This window comes from Nicotiana tabacum, chromosome 11 (assembly GCF_000715075.1).
Source record: "Nicotiana tabacum cultivar K326 chromosome 11, ASM71507v2, whole genome shotgun sequence".
Classification (NCBI taxonomy): domain Eukaryota; kingdom Viridiplantae; phylum Streptophyta; class Magnoliopsida; order Solanales; family Solanaceae; genus Nicotiana; species Nicotiana tabacum.
This window is the reverse complement of record NC_134090.1, coordinates 145,922,003-145,944,929: the sequence shown is the minus strand read 5'-3', so window position 1 is coordinate 145,944,929 and position 22,927 is coordinate 145,922,003. Positions and strand designations below refer to the sequence as shown.

Here is a 22,927-nt window from a genome sequence, read left to right as displayed (position 1 = left end):
AGATAATTCTAACCTAGAATGCTTCACGTAATACAAATAAGGCAGTTAAGCAAATAAAGCAATTAAGTAAATTAGGCATGCTTCTCTAACTAACAGCAGGTTTAAAAGTGCAATTATAATAAATAAAAAGGGAAATCACAAATAAAGTTACTTAATGTAAACCGATTTTTCAAAATTAGCACAAGTACGCACTCGTCACCTCACGTGCAAGGCATTTCAATTATCACAATACCAATCATAAGGGGAAAGTCCCCCACACAAGGTTAGGCAGGCCACTTACCTCGAACCAGCTCAATTCAATCCGAAACCATGCTCTTACCATGAGTACTTGACTCCAAATGGCCCGAATCTATTCAATTCAATTTCATAACGTAAATAATACTTCAACTTACGGATTCTACAAAGAAATTCTAAGCTAATACGCAAAATTAGGTAAAATGACCAAAACGCCTCTCGGGCCCACATCTCGGAATCAGGTAAAATTTATATTTTCAGAGTTCTCATACTCTCACGAGTTCATGCATACCAAAATTATCCAAATCTAAGGTCAAATTTGCAATCAAAAGTCGAATTTTAGGTCTAAGAATTTTCTTCCAACTTTTTCCCAATTTTCATCTCCTTTCCGAAATTAAATGATGGAACTAACTATAGATTGATGGAATATAACTAGAAAGGGTTAAAGAATCGTTACCCAATGATCTCCTCTTCAATTTCTTCTCAAAATTGCCCTCTCCCGAGCTCCAGATCGAATTTCCAACTTTTGAAACTAAACCCTCGAAATTTCATATTTCTGCCCAGCTATTATCGCATCTGCGGTCAAACAATCACATCTGCAATACCGCTTCTACGGTTCTCACTTAAAAACTCCATCTCGCACCTGCGACCCAAATTTCGCATCTGCGGTCATACAGGTGCGGTTCCTAGCCCCCTTCCTCATTGCCACTTCTGCGACCACTGAGCTGCTTCTGCAGCGCCGCACTTGCGGTTCCACACTCACAGGTGTGGTTATGACAGAAAACCAGCAGCTGAAGCTGCAACTCCAAACTCTAAAATTCTTCCGTCAACCATACGAAATCATCCCGAGGCCCCCGGGACATCAAGCAAAAGCACCAACAATTCTAATACCACTGTCCAAACTTGTACCAATATTTAAAACACCTAAAACAACATCGAAACGACGAATCAACCACGAATTCTAGCCTAAGAACTCCAAAACTCTAGAAATATGCTTTCGATCAAAAATTCTATCAAACCTCTTCCGAATGACCTGAAATTTTGCACATATGTCACATTCACCACTACAGAGCTACTCCAACTTTCAGAATTCCATTCCGACCCTCGGATCAAAATCTCACTATCGAACCAAAAACTTCAAAATTTGATCTTTCGACATTTCAAGCCTAAATTAGCTACGGACCTCCAAAATACAATACGAACACGCCCTAAGCCCAAAATCACCAAATAGAGCTAACAGAACCATCAAATTTCCATTCCGAGGCCGTCTTCATACTGTTCCGACTACAGTCAACTTTCCAACATTTAAGCTCTCATTTAGGGACTAAGTGTCCCAAAACTCTCCGAAACTCGAAACCGAACATCCAAATAAATCAAAATAGTAGAAATAAACATGGGGAAAGCAGTTAATAGGGGATCAAGGCATTAATTCTTAAGACGATAGGCTGGGTCGTCACAGTAGGTTCGTTTCTTAATATGGAACTTGCATGCAAAATTTGGCGCCATGTGGAGTTGATTTGATATGGTTCGGATGCTTGGTTGCAATTCTAGAAGTTCTTGAAGTTTATTTTGATCTTCATGCTCTTTGGCGTCCGATTCATGGTTTTAGAGGTTATTTTGATGTTTTGATCACGCGAGCGAATTCATATTACATTTTTGGACGGGTGTGTATGGTTGGTTTGGAGCCTCGGGGACTCGGGTTAGTTTCTGATTGATTTCGGAATGATTTTATGATTTTTGAGTACTGGTACTGGTGTCATCACAATTGCAATATTTTTGTCGCTAATGCGACTATTGCAATTGCAAAGTGGCCCCCGCATTAGCGAACCTGGGTTGCTGAGGCAAACTTCACATTTTGGAAGATATAACTCTTATTTGCGAGTGTGGGCTGTTCGCATTTGCGATATTTTGTTCGCAAATGCGACTTTAGTAAGACTCTCCCCAAGATTTTTTATATGTTAGCATGTAAATATTTAATTTAGGCCTAATATCGCTATTTCAACTAATTTTGACTCTTTTACTTTATTTTATAACAAGAAAATGAAACTTACAAAAAAATAGTTTCACTAATATTTTGTAGTCATTTTTAATCTTGAAAAATACCAAAAATAATTTTGTTTTAATGGTCAGTCTTATTTTAATAGTTATTTTACTTAAGTAGGGTTAATTAATAAATGATATTGTATTTTAAGTCTCGTTCGTAGGGAAAGAATAAAATTCAGGCACAAACGACCCATTTTTAGGCCTAATCTTCGGATCTAGCCCATAATTTCCAAGCCCATAATTCCTAGGCACATACCCCTTAACCTAAAAAACCCTACAAAAACCTAGACGTAGGCTCTACAATCAGTGATATAGACCTAACGCAAAAGACCGATAGACAGGCAAAAATTGGCCGTTTGTGAAAAGGACCCCACCCCCTTGATATCATCTCCTCCAACTTTCAGCAAATAAGAGCTTTCCTCTTCTTCATCCATAAAATGCGTAGCGGCTGAACGTCTTCACAGACCCCACCCCAAATGACACCCTCATCTTCATCTTCTTCACACGCTTGAAACTCTAGAGCATCCTAACCAGAAAGAGGACCCCCAGCCGTTTCCCCTGGTTCGTGAACGACCACCCTTGAACAAGGTGGATCTTTTTCTTCAACACTCACCTCCAGAATCCCTCACCTCACAGTAGACCTGTTGCTGCTCTTTCACCATCAGAAATGGTCGGAAACCGGAAACCACTCACACACAAATAATAAGAGAAACAGAGGTACATGGACAGAGAGCGAAAAAATGGGAACGAAAACATTAAGTCTCCTTCTTTCAGTTCTTTTCCGATTTTTCATCTCAAACTTGGAGTCCTTTGATTTTCGATCCAAATGGATGATATTGGAGTACGTGTTTGTTGCGAATTTTGTCGCCGATTTGAGGTTCTATTCGAGCTACATGTTCCAGTAAGTGCTTTGCCATCCTTTTGATGCCTATAATGGTGCTATCTAGTCCGGGTTAAAAACTGAAATTAGAATTGTTCTACTTCTTCAAAGGAAAACTAATCAATTTGAGGTCCAATTCTTTCTCTGTTACTTTATTCTTCTTAATTTGATGCGTATGTTTTTGATTTATATGGCTATGGTGATGTGTTTTGTTTTCTCTTTGGAATGATCTGAAGTTGTCCGTATTAGGACATTTTAGTGAACTTTACACAGTCAAATTGCTCGTTTGATTGATACTGTGAATATAGCATAATTTATGATGACAGAATTAATTTAAGGATTATTGGTTTAAGTTGGATGAATGGACCGTAGATTGATAAGCTTTGGAAAAGGAATCTTGGCCGAAATTATTGAAACGAATTTGGGACGTGGAGTTGGAATTGGAAAGAAACAGAATTGAGATTCGAGTACTATACTATTTCATTTTTGGTGTTTTATTTCATTGTATTATCCGCTAGTAGCATGTTTAGGTCGACCACACCCGGGTAGGCGAACCTTTAGGCACCTTTTGAATTTCTTACAGTGATTATGTACACATTCACATGACATAATTATGGTTTCTAAATGAATATTCGTAGCTTGCTTTAGGCGCGTTTAATATATTGTCGTGATTGTGGACATGTTCGCGTGACATAATTACGATTCCTTAAGGATAGATTGAGGTGTACCATCCATAAATAAATCGCTCATAGCCCTCACATTAATTTTATAACTTAGATACTAAAAAACGAATATTCGTAGTTGCTTCAAGCGCGATTAATATATCGTTGTGATTGTGGACACGGTCGTATGACATAATTACGATCTTTAAAACAAAATTGGAGTATGCGTTCGCGCAACTTCGGCCAAAATTTCTTAATAATAATAAAGCATCATTAATTGTGGACACGTAAGCGTGACATGATTTTTGACACGCCAAACAAATGGGTACATGTACGCGTGACCCGTTTCAAGATAATTTTCTTAATTTAAAAGCGGTAAAAGGTAAATGCGCATAGGTTCTAAAATTGAGTAATTAGACAATTTAATAAGCCTGGTATGATCAAAGCGACCGTGCTAAAACCACGGAACTCGGGAGTTCCTAACACCTTCTTCCGGGTTAACAGAATTCCTTACTCGGATTTCTGTGTTCACAGACCGTAAATAAGAGTCAACTTCCTCGATTCGAGTTTTTAACCGGAGACTTAGGACACCATAAATTATCCCAAGTGGCGCCTCTGATTTTAATAAATAATCCCGTTTTGGTTGTCACTTAAATTGAAAAAAACTCCCTTATATCCCTATTTGGGGTGATAAAAAGGAGGTGTGACAGCTTTGGCGACTCCACTGGGGATAAGAACCTAGAATCACTGGTTCAGGGTTCAAAAATTCGAGCTTGTTTCATGATTTTTACTTGACTTTATTTATTGTTCATATTGCTGTATTTTGTGAACCTTTTGTGCTAAATGCTATCTGTTTACCGCTTTATTATTGTTTGAATTGTATATAACTGTCTTCTTACGCCACCCCTCTGAGTCCTCCGAAAATGGTGCACACGTTTGCATGACCCGCTTTTTCTGTAGAAATTATACCAAATAGAACGAGGTTGGGCCAGCAACAAGGCCAGGTAGTCTTTAGTGCTCCGGTACGTTTCCCCCTCTTCGGCCCCAGTTATCCGCTCGGGTAACCCAAGTCTAGAAAAAAACCCCAGGATTCAAACCTAGAAAAACACAGCCTCATGCCGGATCCCTAGTAGGAACGTTTGTTTGCATCATGTGCATTTGACTTAGGGGACTCAACATAGGGGTTGGGTCCGTCTAGGACAGGTTGACCCAAAATAACATACCATCTTGATGCATCCTATGTGTTACATGTTGCATTTCTTCAAGGGAAAAAGGATCATTTGGCGGACAATGATAGTTGAGGGGAAATAAAAAAAAAATGAAAAAAGAGAGGGCGAAGTGTGAGGATAAAGCGAGTATGACCCAATTATGTTTTCTGTCACATTTTTGTTAAGAAAAAAAAGAGCTTGAAAATTCAAAAAAGAGAAAAGATTTTGCACTTTTTCATCATTTTCCAAATATAAAAAAAAAATGGAAAAGAAAATCCAAAAAAGAGTTTACATGTTCTATCATTTTTCAAAAAAGGGACAAAAAACATATTTTCTCTAAATTAGTTATTTTTTTTAATTCTTGCCCATATCTATTCTCTTGGGGCGAGGTACGTAGGCAACCCACATAGGGTCCGGTCTTCCTAGTGAATCTTAGGTCCTTGGCTTCGCGGGGTCTTAGCCAAATCTTGCATTTTTAGTCACTTTTAGCCACATAGGTGTTGATACCCAATTTTTTCCTATATATTTTCAATATACAAAATACCTTCAAAATAACAAATGTATGCATATATAAGCATGTCCAAGGGGTTTATTATTTTTTCATAATTTTAAATGGGTTTTTAATTGATTTATTTCCCCCTTTACATCCATAAAATCCCAATAATTATTTACAAAATTATTATTTTGATAATTCACCTATTGGATTTTTATATTTATGTCAAAATATGACTAAAGTAATTTTTACAATTTCATTTAGTATTTTAAAGCTAAATTGCACATAATTGCAATATTCGCCCTTTTAAGGTTTAATTAGGTTTTATATTCATAAAATTGGGTCCTGTATTTTTAAATTGTTAATTAGGTATTGTAAATCACTTTAGTACTTTCAATTTATTTTCAGAAACTATTTACTATTATTTTATAAATAAAAAGGGAAAAATAGCTATTTAACTTGTAGCCAAAATTGGCTTTCAAATCTAGCCCAAATTGGACCCCAAATCCCAGCCCAATTTTAATTTAACCCGACCCACACCCTTTTTAACCTAAGCCCAAACCGGATCCCAAACCTACCCTCTCTAATCTCGATCGTTGATCTCCCAGATCAACGGTCCACGTTGCCCCTTACCAAATTAAACCCAAACGACCTCCTAACCTAATTCATTTCCCACCAACCCGCCTCTCTTGAATCCTCTTTCCTCTCCAATTCTCTCTGCAACCTCACTCAAACCCAAGCCACCGCCACCCAATCTAGCCCTAACCCCCTTCGATCCTCACTCAATCCGTGGACTCCTTATGCTATTTGAGACGTGTACTCATCTCCTACGTCTTCTAGTGGCCCGCTTTTGTGATTTTGTGGAAAGATCTCAAAGAGAACTAGTCCAGGCCTTGGTCAACTTCTATCCATGGTCTTCTTCCGGCCATCCATGGCCGTTCAAGTCAGATTGATGGCTTTTCCGGCTAGATCGGTAACTCTTCGAAGTTTTCTCACTTTTTCTGGGTTCCCCGAAACCCTAAATTTAAAGATTTTTCAATTTTCTTTCAGATCCGTCTTAGATCTATGTATGTTATGAAACTTTTGGTGTTTTCCACAAAGATCTCTCCGATTTTTCAAAGCGACTCTCCGTCTTCAAGATTAGGGTTTCTTAAACTCTTTCAAAAGACTTCTCCTCTAATTTTTCAGTATTATCTTATGATTTTACTATATTTAAACGGTTTGTTTATGTTTTTTCTTCTACCTGATTCATCGTGTTGAAAACCCTAAGTATCTTTGGTTTTATCCGGGGTCTTGGAACTGTCCTTGTTTATTTTGTATGTATACCTATTTGATTGGGTTCTTTATGGTTAGATCCTTTCCTTTGTTTGTCTTGACTGATTCTGAGTTCTTACCGTTTTTAACCCAACTTTGTTAAAACCCCAATTTCTTAAAATTTTCCTCACTTGTTACTTTGAGCTTTTGAAGACTTCATTCACTTATTTTTGTATGTTGGTCAGATCTCCTCTACCTGTTGCTATGTGTTAGACTAGTTTCTTCATTTTGATTTTATGTGTGAGCCATGACTACTTGACTTTGTTGATTACCATGCTTCGAGTAGTCCTTAGCCTATTCATGTCACTTCTGAATGTTTGTGTTCATCTAGTTTGCTTCTTTTTGTCAATATGTTTGACCCTGCATGTCTGATACGCCTGTTCATTCTTTTCTATTTATAAGTCGAAGTGCAGAATCATGACTCCTTCTTGATTGATCTTGATTTCCTTAAGTCATTGTTTGATTTCAAGGTTTTCTTATAAACCCCTAATTTTACTCGTTTGTTTAAGTTGATTGATTCCCTCCCTTTATTTGCTATGATGCTTCACCCCTGCTGAATCCTTTCCCCAAAATTAAGTATATTCTGTACCTAGACTCAATTATATACTCAATACTTTTACCATCCCTTATATGATAAAAAATCAATCTTTCTCAAACTGATTCTCTTCCCTTAATTATCCCTGTAGTATCCATTTGAGCGGTAACTCCTTGATTAAGGGGAAGTGATTGTATTAATTGATTTTGATGATGATTATTTCCATATTTTTGTTAAACCTTTACTTTTTACCTTATTTTCCACTTCTTTTCAAAGCTATAAATACACTACCCTCTCTTCTTTAAACACAGGAATAATTTAGTTCAGAACACACACTTACACACTCAAACTCTCTCTTTCTTTACTACTACTTGTGCTACTGCTTGCCAGCTGAAAGCCAAGGCTAGACTGTGAAACTCTAATTGCTTTACTTTTTCTGCACTTTGCTTCTTCAACTGGTATGTCCCTAGTTTTAATAATGAAACTCAACTCTACGCGTTCCCTTGTTTGTCAACCCCTGTCTCTTGCACTAATTTAATGGCTCATGCTGTTAAATTATATTTCTTGTTCACTGCTTTACTCAGCATGCTTAAAATTCTGCTCTCCTTTTGTTCAAATGTAATCAGCCTGTTTACTTGTTCCTGTTTATATCCCTCAACCAGCATGTCTCCTAATGTACTTGATTCATGATTAATTATGTGTTTCTGATTTGGGTCCTCTATGTCCCCAACCCCTACTCCCCTGTTTGTAACTGCTGAAGCTGTACTACTCTCTGAACTTATTCTGCATCTGTTGATTGTTCCCCCTATCCCCTGTCCCTTTCAAAACTATTTTCCAACTCAACTATCTTAAATCTATGTCAAGCACTCTCACATGATCTCTTAGATCATTAGGTTCTGCCCATCTTGTGTGAGCATTGTTTTGGGACCCTTGAGCTCCCTCTGAACCTGGACACATAAGAGCTGGCCCTTCCACACTGTACTTAATCTTGGTTATGCAATCTGGGTGTGAGCGCTGCCCGGGATCCCTTGAGGTCCTTAGGGAACTCTGATACACGCAGATATGAGAAAGGCTTTGGAACAATATTGGCATTTGAGGTGGTTTATTACATAACATAGAGAGGAAGTTATAATCAGGCTTCCTATAGTTGTAACTTCTTATTCTTCATTTCTTACGTAATTTTATCACATGGTCTATAATAATTTGTAAACCAGTATTGGGGTGGCTAGTGAAAAGGGATGGGAAAATATGCACGCTATAGTTGTTAAGGGTAGAAAACATGTTATTAGGTTTGTGTTCCTAATTGCGCAATAGAAACCATGCTTAGGGTTCATGCATGCATTAGAAATCATGCTCTTAGGTCTCATGCTTATTGTTTCAGCATGTGCACCTTTACAATATCTTTTAAAATCTGCTAATAATTAGCACTTTACTACATTCCTTCCATATCCACTTAGGAATCCTACTCTTAGGAAATTCTGCATTCCTGCCATATGCACTTAGAAATCCTACTCTTAGGAAATTCTGCATTCCTGCCATATGCATCTAGAAATATTCCTCTTAGGAATTGTGCATATTAGATACCATATTCTAGGATCTAGTTTGCATTTTGTTTAAAATGCCTAGATTATTACTTATTCATGAAAAGGTACTAAGTAATGATTTTCACATTGTGATGTTTTCTGAATAAAATGGGCAACAACCTCTGTAACTAGAACAACATGTTTTAGGTAATAAAAATAATCTCCAAACTACCTTAATGACTTGGAACAACTGTTGATCTCGCTTTGCGCCTAGGCAAGCCTTAGGTAATAACTGAAGTAAAACTGGAATTGCCTTTATTTAATTATCAACTATTAAAATCAGTTGGCAAATCTAATTCGGGCTTCTTTTCTGAGTCATGTAATAAATCTGGTTCTGATGTTACCACTTAAACACCCTACTTTAGGATTTTAAATTCAGACCTTAACTGTGTATAAGTCATGTTGTCTATGTGCATTATTTGTGGAGGTATAATTGAGCCTTCTGCTTGTTTTATGTGTCTTCCTCCTTTAAATGCAGTCCTGCTTGTTTCTTAGTATTTTTCCTTTAAATCTGAGGGTCTGCCTAGAACCTTCTTATGGGATAGGAGTCCTAAATTCCTCCGGGATTGATAGGAAGGGACGGGTATTAGCATGCAATAAGAGTCGAGACCAATCTTCGCTTAATTACCTTTACGGGGCGGGAAAGGATAGATATGGATATGATGACCAGTGTACTAATACCACGTGTATCCCCTCTTTTGAGGAGTGTCATACCGGGTATTGCATTGATGCGATCCGTATTACAAATAAACTTAGGACACCCCTTTAGATTCATAAGCATTCTTAGATTGTAACTCTTTTCAAAATCTTGCTTTCATTAGTTGCTTGTGTACTTAAATCCCCTATTATTTGAGCCCTACTTGCTGATTGCACAAATTTACAAAAAACTGTCTGGCCGAGAACCATACTAGTGGATCTTGAAGGGTACCTAACACCTTCCCCTTAGGATAATTTCAATACCCTATCTCTCGTTATCAAATGTAGTTGTAGATATACCCTGCAGGTGCCCTAACGCACCTTAAAAATCCTTAGGTGGCGACTCTTCAAAAACACAAACTCCGTTCCCAAAAGGAATGAGTTGTCCCAAAAATATTATGAACCCTATTTTCGTGGAAGGGAAAAAAGGGGACGCGACAGCATGGCGACTCTGCTGGGAATATTTAGGCATTTACCATTTCATACTGTTTTTGTGAATTTTTACCCCTCCCTGTGTGCAATTAGTTGTTTAATTTCTTTATTCATTCAATTTCTTCTTCAAAAGCAAAACTGACATATCTTTCTTGTTTACTTCCTTTACTGTTACTTTAAAGTATAAAATTGCTGTATTTATCGCTTTCTTAACGTGAAAATACATGTCAACATGCTTTAAATTATTGCATAATCATGCTCAACATCATACTCCACTCGTGCCAAATAAATACTATTGCAATGCTTGATGAGTGGTTGCGCTCTTCCTATATCACTACCCCTAAATTCGAAAAGGCATATTTGCGGTAAAACTAGTCGATCATCGGTGCAGTCGACAGTTCCATGCCTTCCCCTTGAGTTGTCCGCTCAAGGGTACCAGTCTAAAACCCCATAGAAACCTTACTCTATTTAAATTGTGCATACATCATGGTCAAACCTAGCCGGGTCAGTTATGTTGTTCACATAATGATTCTTTAAGATAGCCTTGTCCAAAAGTCCACTGGATTTTCCTAAACCCAAACGGACATCATCACGTTCTGTGCATTTATTTGGAGAACTAAATTCTTCATGCTAATTGTTTATGTTAAATAGTCGCGTCTGGTGGGGCTATGGTCTTAACCCTTTTGTTTTGCAGAAAATGAAGAACGAGGTCCCCAGCTTTGGTATGGTTAGCACGCCCCCACTCTTGCTTGACTAGTGAAGGAGTCTTCCATCAAATGACCAAATCAATGAGTGAAAATAGAGGGCCGCCAAAGCTAGCGAAAAGTTGGAAAATCTAGAATATAGTCTGCTAGAATTGGAAGGAAAAGTGAGGAAGAGAGTCACCGACTTCCAAAATGCTGAAGGAAACGAAGTAGAACACCTGGCAAAGTCATTTTTACTGGTGAACCTATGCGAGCTGGAGGATTTGATCAACGAGAGCATTCAACCTGAGGAAGGTCCTTCTAAGGCCAAATAGATTAGGTTTACTCGCCTTCCAAATGTAATAAGTCCAATAGCCATTAGTGAGTTTTATTTCTTTCTTACTTAGTGTCATTTTGGGATTCATCTATTTTTTATCAATAAAATGAGGCATTTAGCATTGTAAGTTCTCCAAATCAATTTGTCGCTAGGCCTACCTCGGGCACAAAGAGGTTCCCAACTTAGGACACGTTTTACATTCCCACACTATGTGTTTAAATATTGCAATACTTTTTATAATCCTTACTGACTTGATTACCTTTTGTTTTTATTTTTATTTTTTATTATTCCCCTCCCGAAAGGTTAGTTCATGCACTCTGGCATCACCATCTTATTTCACAAGATCTAAGGGCCCTCCACCCACTCCTCCTTTTAGTCCTATCAAATGCAAAAACAAAGGCAAAATGGAAGATTTAAGCAACATTAAGAAGGAGAACACGACCTAACAGGTAGATGCCACTGATAGTCAGGGTATTCGGGTTCCAAACGAGAATGTGTCGCAGCTTGAATAGAAACTGTTGAAGTTCCAGGAAGAGCTCGATCAGGTTTGGAATCTGGCAAACTTGTCATTTTCCCTCAGCACCCCAGATGTCAACTTCCCCAACACTCAAAACCCTACACCTCCTCAAAATATTCCAAAACAACATAATCATCCCGCTCCTCACCATCACGTTGCTCCACTAAAGAACAAATGTAACACCCGCCATACCCCAAACAACACTCCACTACTCATCCTAGAACCTCAAAACTCCACAAACGACCGTTTCCACACCCATACACCAGGCCACCATAACACTCATATCTATGTAGAGACCATGCCACACTCCACCCAACCTATCTCATGCACACCTAAGTTTGATGAAAAGGATCTGTTTATCAGGAACTTGGCCGAGGAACTTAAGAAACTGACCAGCCGGATTCAGGGCATTGAAGGTAGCAAAGGAATCGAGGGGCACACTATGAGGATCTTTGCATAAAGCCTGATGTCGAACTGCCCGAGGGGTACAAACCTCCTATGTTCGAAATGTTTGATAGTACGAGTGATCCAAGGGTCCATATGAGGACATATTACGACAAGCTAGTTGGATTAGGGAAGAATCCGCATAACGCTGGTCATGAAGAGTTTGAAAGGAGATGCATTATCTTAGTACATCAGCCAGGATCCCAAGAAGTGGTCAAGCTGGGTAGGCATGGCATCAGACTTTATGGATAGATTCAGGTTTAATATAGAGAACGTACCAGACATGTTTTATATACAGAATTTGAAGAAGAAGCCCACAGAGATATTTTGCGAGTATGCTACTCGCTGGAGGTCCGAAGCTGCTAAGGTGAGGATCTTTGCATACAGCCTGATGTCGAACTGTTCGAGGGGTACAAACCTCCTATGTTCGAAATGTTTGATAGTACAAGTGATCCAAGGGTCCATCTGAGGACTTATTATGACAAGCTGGTTGGAGTAGGGAAGAATCCGCATGAAGCTATTTATGAGGAGTTTGAAAGGAGATGCATTATCTTAGTACATTAGCCAGGATCCCAAGAAGTGGTCAAGCTGGGTAGGCGTGTCATCTGACTTTATAGATAGATTCAGGTTTAATACAAAGAATGCACTAGACGTGTTCTATATACAGAATTTGAAGAAGAAGCCCACAGAGACATTTTGCGAGTATGCTGCTCGTTGGAGGTTCGAAGCTGCTAAGGTCCGACCTGCCTTAGAAGAGGAGCAAATGAACAAGTTTTTCATCCGGGTTCAGGACCTACAGTACTATGAACGGCTGATGATGATTGAGAACCACAGGTTCTCCGACATTATCAAATTAGGTGAGAGGATTGAAGAAGGTATCAAAAGCGGTATAGTTACACTCTTCGAGGACTTTCAAGCTACAAATAAGGCCTTAAAGTCTGGTGGTATGTCCAAGAAAAGGGACGTAGGGGCCGTGATGGTTGCACAAAGGACTAAGTCTCCCCTCAAATACCAAACTTACCCAACACCTCCACTCACATACCAACCAACTCCAAATTACCAAGCACCCTCACCCTCATACCAAGCTCCACCACCAACTTATCAGTCATCTCCACCTCCTACATATCAACCTACCTCACCCCCATACTCCCAACCCGCTCATGTCTGCCAACCTATAATGCTCAACCATCCCACTATCAATCACCCCATGTATGCCAAAACTTCCCTAGACCTCGACCTAATTTTGATCGCAAACCTCCAAAATAATATACAACCATCGCTGAACCCATTAACCAGCTGTATGAGAGACTTAAAGCTGCTGGATATGCCATGCCCATCCCTGCTGCAACCCTAAGAATCCTTCCCAGTGGGTTAACCCAAACAAATCATGTGCATACCACTCCGGCATGAAAGGGCACACCATCGATGAATGTTGTTCCTTGAAAGACAAGATCCCGTCTTTGATTGACAACAAGATCATTGTGGCAAAAAAACTCGCTCCAAATGTCCGCAACAACCCTCTGCCAGACTATTAGGGTAGAGGTATCCACATGATTAAAATAGAAGATGACTGGGAACCCGAGGGATCAATCAGGTTGATTGCAGAAGGAGATGATCCAAAGAAGCCAACAGTTACTCTCAATCCAATCATAGTCCAGATCCAACCGTCTGAGGACGCTGAGGTGAATATGTCTGTACCACTTGAGTTTGAATAAACACCATCTGCAAAGATACCAACACCAATTGAGGTTTAATTCGTGTCACTAGTAGATGCACCTGCACCATTTGAGGTTACGGTCATGCCACACAAGGCACATATTTCGTTCGGAGTGAGGATAGCTGTGATGATCCCAGTGACGATGTCAACCATGACACCATTCTATACAAATGTTGTACCATGAGATTACACAGCCAAGGCGAGAAGGAAGGGCTAGGTCAGAATTGAAGAAACTATCGCAGCACAGGTTATGACGAGAACTGGTAGAGTCTATACCCCTGAGCATCTAGCTGAATCAAATAAGCAGGCCTCAAATCAGCCACCCCTCATTGAGACAGGTCCGGACGACCTTTGGAGGAAAATACAAGCCAAGGAATTTTCGGTCATTGACCAGTTAAACAAAACGCCAACACAAATATCCATTCTCTCTTTGCTACAAAATTTTGGGACGCACAAGAATGATCTATTAAAGGTGCTAAATGAAGCATACGTACCCAGTAACATCACTAGCGGGGAAGTGGCTTATATGGTAGGACAAGTTGTGGAAAGCCATAAGATCACCTTTCATGAGGACGAGCTACCACCTGAAGGGATGTGGTACAACAAGGCACTGCACATCACCATGCAATGTGAAGATTGTTTCATCACCAGAATCCTGTTTGATGGAGGTTCCAGTCTTAACATTTGTCCATTGGTAACACTCAAGAAGTTGGTTAAAGGGCTGCTTGAGATAAAGGATGGAGCTATCAATGTGAAAGCCTTCAACGGTTCTCAAAGGTCCACCATTGGTGACATTAGTGTGTGTTTGCAGAGGAGACTGACCTGGTTCGAGGTCGATTTCCAAGTAATAGATGTACCAGCGTCTTATAACCTGCTGTTGGGACGACCACTAATTCATGTTGCTAGGGCTGTAGCATCAATGCTGCATCAAGTAGTAAAGTTCGAATGGAATCACCAGGAAGTGATCATTCACAGCAATGGTAGCAATCCTATATACAGTCGCCAGACCATTCCGGCGATCGAGGGAAGAATGAAGCTGAGTGGAGAAACTTACCACCATATTGAACGGGTCAATGCTATCGACAAAGACAAATGGTGGGATAGCAAAATTGAGAGTACACTAAGTTGGAGTGGGTACGAACATGGCAAGGGGCTCGGCAAGAACCTCCAAGGAATCTCTAAGCCCATAAAACTCAAGAAACATGGCACTACCTTCGGTCTAGGATATAATTACACCTGGGAAGAATTCAATAACTGGTCGCCACCATGGTGCGGTCTGTACTACCCACTAGAGCAGCCAATACCACATCTGGAGCAGACTTTCCAATAGGCTGACATCATTTATAGGTCGAATGAAGAAGAAGCACTTGCGGCAATGAAGAACTTGTTTCTAGAGGACAGTGATATGGACTATTGTGTTATTCTCGAGGAGGATGGGGAGGAAGGCCCTTCCATACAGGCTATGAATAGAGGTGCACATCTCGATAATTGGACCATCAAGACAACCAAAGCCCGACAAGCTTCGGGGTAGCAAGGCTAAAACAAGCATTACTCACTATTTTATTTACTAAATGATTTTCTTTTCACATTTTTAATTCCCGCAATAAGATCTTCAATGTTCAAAACAGTTATTCCATTTTTCTTATGAATTAATATTTATTCCTATCATTTCTTTCCTTACTTTACCAACACAACATTACTATTACTTATCTTGATGAACCAATGATTGTGACATGCAATGAGACAACACAGCAAATGGACATTGATTCAGAGGAAGATGACATACCTGACAAGATTGTCAAAGAAGTTGAGAACAAACCTAAGTCCAACCTGGACGAGACAAAAATTGTCAACCTGGGAGATGCCAAAAACATCAAGGAAACACGGATCAACATTTACCTATCGCCATCAGAAAAGAAAGAATACGCAGAATTTCTAAAGGAGTATGAGTACATATTCGCCTGGTCGTATGATGACATGACTGGTTTGAGTATGTCTATTGTGGCTCACAAACTGCCAACCGATCCGATGTGTCCACTGGTAATGAAAAAGCTCAGAAAGTTCAAGCCTAATATGAGTTTGAAAATCAAGGAAGAAGTCAACAAGCAGATCAAAACTAAGGTTCTCAGGGTAGTGGAATACCTGACATTGTTAGCCAATATTGTGCCAATATCGAAGAAAGATGGGAAGGTCAGAGTCTGTGTCGACTACTAGGATCTCAACCGGGCCAATCCGAAAGATGACTTCCCTTTGCCATATATACACATCCTGATTGACAATTGTACCAAACATGAACTACAGTCATTCATGGATTGCTTCGCTGGTTATCATCAGATCTAGATGGATGAGGAAGATGCTGAGAAAACGGTTTTCATTACGCCGTGGTGAGTGTACTATTACAAGATGATGCCATTCGGCCTGAAGAATGCAGGGGCCACATACAAGAGGGCCATGACTACCATTTTTCATGATATGATACACAAAGAGATAGAGTTATATGTAGACGATGTTATTATCAAGTATAAGAAGGACACCGACCACATGGAAGATCTGAGGAAGTTCTTCAATAGACTATGGAGGTACAACCTGAAACTAAACCCCACAAAGTGTGCATTTGGGGTTCCTGCTGGGAAATTGCTTGGGTTTATTGTAAGCCGCCGAGGAATAGATCTGGATCCATAAAAATTCAAAGCCATTCAGGAACTACCACCTCCAAAGAACAAAAAAGATATTATGAGTTTCTTGGGAAGGCTTAACTACATCAATCGATTAATAGCACAGTCTACAGTTATCTGTGAGCCAATCTTTAAGATGTTGAAGAAGGACGCCGCTACCAAATGGACTGATGACTGCCAAAAGGCCTTCGACACAATCAAAGAATACCTATCAACACTACTAGTCTTAGTCCAGCCCGAGCCAGGTAGACCCTTACTACTCTACCTTGCAGTGTTAGATGTAGCTTTCGGCTACATTCTGGGGCAACATGATGAAACACGCAGGAAGGAACAAGCCATTTATTATCTCAGTAAGAAGTTCACCCCGTACGAGGCCCGATATTCTCTATTGGAATGCACATGTTATGCTTTGACTTGGGTAGCTCAGAAGCTAAGACATTACTTCTGTGCCCATACTACATATCTCATATCAAGGATGGATCCTTTGAACTACATCTTTCAGAAGCCCATGCCCACCGACAAGCTAGCCAAGTGGAAAATCCTATTGAGTGAGTTTGACATTATTTGCGTAACTCAGAAAGCGGTCAAGGGACAGGCAGTGGCAGACCACCTTGCTGAAAACCCCTTGGATGGAGGATATGAACCCCTGAAAACGTATTTTCCTAATGAAGAGGTATCAGTCATAGGAGAAGACATTGCATAATCCTATGACGGTTGGAGAATGTTCTTCGATGGAGCAGGAAACTTCAAAGGAGTTGGCATAGGAGCAGTCCTAGTATTAGAAACCCATCAGCATTATCTGGTGTCTGTCAAACTCAGGTTCCCCTGCACCAACAATATGGCCGAGTATGAAGCCTGCATCTTAAGACTCCAAATGGCCATTGACATGAACATTCAAGAGCTGCTAGTGCTTGGAGATTCAGACCTACTTATACATCAGGTACGAGAAGAATGGGAAACCAAGAACTCCAAGATACTCCCATATCTGCATCATGTACATGAATTGAGGAAAAGGTTCACAAAGACAGAATTCCAACATGTTCCCAGAATCCAGAATGAGTTCGTCGATGCATTGGCCACCCTATCATTTATGATACAACATCCAGACAAGAATTTCATTGATCCCATTCCAGTGAAAATCCATGATCATCCGGCTTACTATGCCTATATCGAAGAGGAAGCAAATGGAAATCCATGGTTTCATGATATCAAGGAATATTTGGCAAAAGGAGAATACCCGGAGCTTGCTAATCCTATTCAGAAATGCACACTTCGGAGATTGTCCAACAACTTCTTTTACAGCGGAGGAATCCTGTATAGGAGGACTCCTGATTTGGGAATATTAAAATGTGTTGACGCAAAGGAAGCATCCAATCTACTAGAGGAAATTCATGCTAGGACCTGCGGTCCACATATGAACGGTTTTGTCTTAGCAAAGAAGATACTCCGAGCTACTTACTTTTGGATGACTATGGAAATGGACTGCATCCAGTATGTCCAGAAATGCCACCGCTGTCAGATACATGCAGATATGATAAAGGTACCTCCAAATGAGCTTAATGCAACAAGCTCACCGTGGCCGTTCGCCGCCTGGGGAATGGACGTTATTGGACCAATCGAACCTGCTACTTCCAACGAACATAGGTTTATCCTAGTAGCCATCGACTATTTCACCAAATAGGTCGAGGCAGCATCTTACAAAGTAGTGACTAAGAAGGTCGTGGCAGACTTTGTCCGCGACCGCATTGTTTGTCGATTTGGGATTCCATAGTCAATCATCATTGATAATGGCTCCAACCTCAATAGCGACTTGATGAAAGCCATGTGTGAAACTTTCAAGATCAGACACAAGAATTCAGCTTACAGGCCTCAAATGAATGGAGCTGTAGAAGCCGCCAACAAGAATATCAAGAAGATATTAAGGAAAATGATAGAAAAGCATAAACAGTGGAATGAGAAGTTATCATTTGCTCTACTAGGGTATCGCACCAAAATCTACACATCAATCAGGGCAACCCCCTATATGCTGGATTACGGTACAGAGGCTGTCATTTCCGCTGAGGTAGAGATTCCTTCCCTAAGGATCATACAAGAAGCTGAGCTCTACCATGTAGAGTGGGTAAAAAGTCGTTATGAACAACTAGCCCGTATAGATGGAAAGAGAATGAATGCAGTCTACCATGGTCAACTCTATCAGAACAAAATGTCTAGAGCCTTCAACAAAAGAGTCAAGCCGAGACAGTTCACACCGGGGCAGCTGGTGTTAAAGAAAATTTTTCCGCATCAAGATGAAGACAAAGGGAAGTTCTCTCCCAACTGGCAGGTTCCATACATGCTTCACTAGATTTTGACTGGAGGAGCCCTCATACTTGAAGAAATGGACGGAGAAGTCTGGCCAAAGCCGATCAATTTAGATGCGGTCAAGCGTTACTATGTGTAATTTTTATGCTTCCCTTATCTGATGTAAATTGAACTACGCCTGAACTGATTCCTGTTTAAGAGGGGATATGTAGGCATCCCTATGGGTTCAGTCACAATTCAATTCTCCCCCCGCAATTGGAAACTGGGGCAGAATTTTGAGGAGGACCCTCAAAATTCTGTAGCTAGAGAGGTTGCAACGTCCTGAACCACATCACAGTTGTCGGTTCATCTAAAAGTTATTTTTTTAATTATACATTTGTGTTATACTTTTACAAAATCATGCATGTTTATTATTGAAATTGCTTTGATTAGCGACGCTACCCCAATGTTACAGACGGTATCATCGGATCAAAGCTGAACGAGTCAAGTAAAGCCAGCGGGGATATGATCTAACCTCCCCCTTGACAAAACTCACGATTTTTCTTTGGATGTAGGCACTGGGGTTGCGAAATCATTAAATATACTATATGCCCATGGAACAAACATTGTCCAAGAATACGACTCTCCGAACCGTTGCACTTGCCAACACTTGCTATCAGCACACGCCAGTGATGTCCCGTATGTCACAATGCTCCCAATAATCACGACACTGCAATCTGCTATCACCTAAGAGAACTCTACTGTCATTTTGTTATTTTAGTTCTTGCATAAGGCTACCATTCTTCCTTCCGAGGCTAAATGCTATTTCCATCTGCATCTACATTGCATAAGTCTACCATTATGCCTTCCAAGACTAAACGATGTCTCCATCTGCATCTACATTGCATAAGGCTACCATTCTGCCTTCCGAGACTAAATGTTGTCTCCATCTACATTTTTGCATAAGGCTACTATCCTGCCTTTCGAGACTAAACGCTGTCTCCATCTGCATCTGCATTGCATAAGGCTACCATTCTACCTTCCGAGACTAAACGTTGTCTCCATCTGCATCTGCATTGCATAAGGTTACCATTCTACCTTCCAATTTTCATAAGACTACCATTTTTCCTTCCGAGACTAAGCGCTCTCTCCATCTGCATTTTTGCATAAGGTTACTATTCTATCTTCCGAGACTAAATGTTGTCTCCATCTGCATCTGATTGCATAAGGCTACCATTCTGCCTTCCAAGACTAAACACTGTCTCCATCTGCATTCTTGCATAAGGCTACTATTCTGCATTCCGAGGTTAACCCCTACCTCTATCTACATTCGCATCTTTGCATAAGGCTATAATTCTGCCTACCGAGGCTAAGCTCTGCCTTCAATTTTCTTCAAAACTAAGCGCCATCGCAAGCATTATTTATTTTGCTTTTCGTACGGGCTAAGCTCTGCAAGTAATTCGCAAGACTAAGCTCTGTCTTGTTCGCATCATACTACTGCATCTTTCATGGGTTGAAATATCGCCAACTCATCCAAAGGCATCATCGTTCGAAGGCAGCATCTTAATAGCCCGTGGACACCATGTCATGGCCTGAGGATCTCTTTCAATCTTTTGCATATCTTTATTCAAAGGCGTCATGGTTCGGAGGCACCATCCTCATAGTCCGAGAACATCATTTCATGGCCTGCAAATTCCTTATCATACGCTTCATGGCCCGGGACATCGTGGTCTAAGGGCGTCATCCTAATCATCTAAATACAACATTCATGGTCCAACGGGAATTTGCATCATGTTTAAATTTATGCACAATATGCACTTGTATTGTTTCTAATTGCAGTTAAACTGAAAAGCAACGGCTACCCCCAGCAGGAGCGATCCCGCTCCAGTTCCCACAGCCATATCAAACCTAACCATTCCCGTAAACCGTTCACTCACCTAGCCCTTGATACTGCGTCTGTTTTTGAAAAGTCTTCATCGGTATACTCCGCTGATGGATCCTGAACTACATACGGCCTGATTACTATAAGACCAGGGATACGTAGTTAGCTCAGATGCCTGGGTGCAGCCTAACTTCTTCAAACCGTTTCGTTCGGTCAAAATTGGCCATCATTTCTTTACGCATAAACTCTTTCGTTCTTCCCGGGTAAAGAGGAGCAGATGTTAATACCCAATTTTTCTCTATATATTTTCAATATGTAAAATACCTTCAAAATAGCATATGTATGCACATATAAGCATGTCCAAGGGTTTTATTATTTTTCCATAATTTTAAAGGTGTTTTAATTGATTTATTTCCCTCTTTTCATCCATAAAATCACAATAATTATTTCCAAAATTATTATTTTCGATAATTCACCTATTGGATTTTTATATTTATGCAAAAATATGGCTAAAGTATTTCTTACAATTTCATTTAGTATTTTAAAGCTAAATTGCACATAATTGCAATAATAGCCCTTTTAAGGTTTAATTAGGTTTTATATTCATAAAATTGGTTCATGTATTTTTAAATTGTTAATTAGTATTATAAATCACTTTAGTACTTTCAATTTATATTCAGAAACTATTTACTATTATTTTATAAATAAAAAGGGAAAAATGGCTATTTAACTTGTAGCCAAAATTGGCTTTCAAATCTAGCCCAAATTGGACCCCAAATCCCAGCCCAATTTTAATTTTAACCTGACCCACACCCTTTTAAACCTAAGCCCAAACCGGATCCCCGCCTACCCTCTCTAATCTCGATCGTTGATCTCCCAGATCAACGGTCCACGTTGCCCCTTACCAAATTAAACCCAAACGACCCCCTAACCTAATTCATTTCCCACCAACCACCTCCCTTGAATCCCCTTTCCTCTCCAATTATCTCTACAACCTCACTCAAACCCTATCCGCTGCCACCCAAACTAGCCCTAACCCCCTTCGATCCTCACTCAATCCATGGACTCCCACGGTTGTTTTAGACGTGTACTCGTCTCCTACGTCTTCTAGTGGCCTGCTTTTGTGATTTTATGGAAAGATCTCAAAGAGATCTAGTCCAGGCCTTGGTCAACTTCTATCCATGGTATTCTTCCTGCCATCCATGGCCGTTCGAGTTAGATTGATGGCTTTTCCGGCTAGATCGGTAACTCTTCGAAGTTTTCTCACTTTTTCTGGGTTCTCTGAAACCCTAACTTTAAAGATTTTTCAATTTTGTTTCAGATCTGTCTTAGATCTATGTATGTTATGAAACTTTTGGTGTTTTCCTCAAAGATCTGTCCGATTTTTCAAAGCGACTCTCCATCTTCAAGATTAGGGTTTCTTAAACTCTTTCAAAGACTTCTCCTCTAATTTTTCAGTATTATCTTATGATATTACTATGTTTAAACGGTTTGTTTATGTTTTTTATTCTACCTGATTCATCGTGTTGAAAACCCTAGGTATCTTTGGTTTTATCCGGGGTCCTGGAACTGTCCTTGTTTATTTTGTATGTATACCATTTGATTGGGTTCTTTATGGTTAGATCCTTTCCTTTGTTTGTCTTGACTGATTCTGAGTTCTTACTGTTTTTAACCCAACTTTGTTAAAACCCCAATTTCTTAAAATTTTCCTCATTTGTTACTTTGAGCTTTTGAAGACTTCCTTCACTTATTTCGGTATGTTGGTCAGATCTCCTCTACCTGTTGATATGTGTTAGACTGGTTTCTTCATTTTGATTTTATGTGTGAGCCATGACTACTTGACTTTGTTGATTACCATGCTTCGAGTAGTCCTTAGCCTATTCATGTCACTTCTGAATATTTGTGTTCATCTAGTTTGCTTCTTTTTGTCAATATATTTGACCCTGCATGTCTGATACGCTTGTTCATTCTTTTCTATCTATAAGTCAAAGTGCAGAATCATGACTCCTTCTTGATTGATTTTGATTTCCTTAAGTTATGGTTTGATTGCAAGGGTTTCTTATAAACCCCTAATTTTACTCGTTTGTTTAAGTTGATTGATTCCCTCCCTTTATTTGCTGTGATACTTGACCCCTGCTGAATCCTTTCCCCAAAATTAAGTATATTCTGTACCTAGACTCAATTATATACTCAATACTTTTACAATCCCTTATATGGTAAAAAATCAATCTTTCTCAAACTGATTCTCTTCCCTTAATTATCCCTGTAGTATCCGTTTGAGTTGTAACTCCTTGATTAAGGGGAAGTGCTTG

The 22,927-nt window shown here is 39.7% G+C and overlaps 1 long non-coding RNA gene across 1 annotated transcript; it reads left to right on the top strand.

Moving 5' to 3' along the window:
• The first annotated feature begins 2,460 nt into the window (after positions 1 to 2,460).
• Positions 2,461 to 11,221, top strand: LOC142166389 (uncharacterized). Its single transcript, XR_012696797.1, has 2 exons — positions 2,461 to 3,287; positions 10,775 to 11,221. It is a non-coding gene; the product is annotated as an uncharacterized LOC142166389 (long non-coding RNA).
• The last annotated feature ends 11,706 nt before the right edge of the window (positions 11,222 to 22,927 follow it).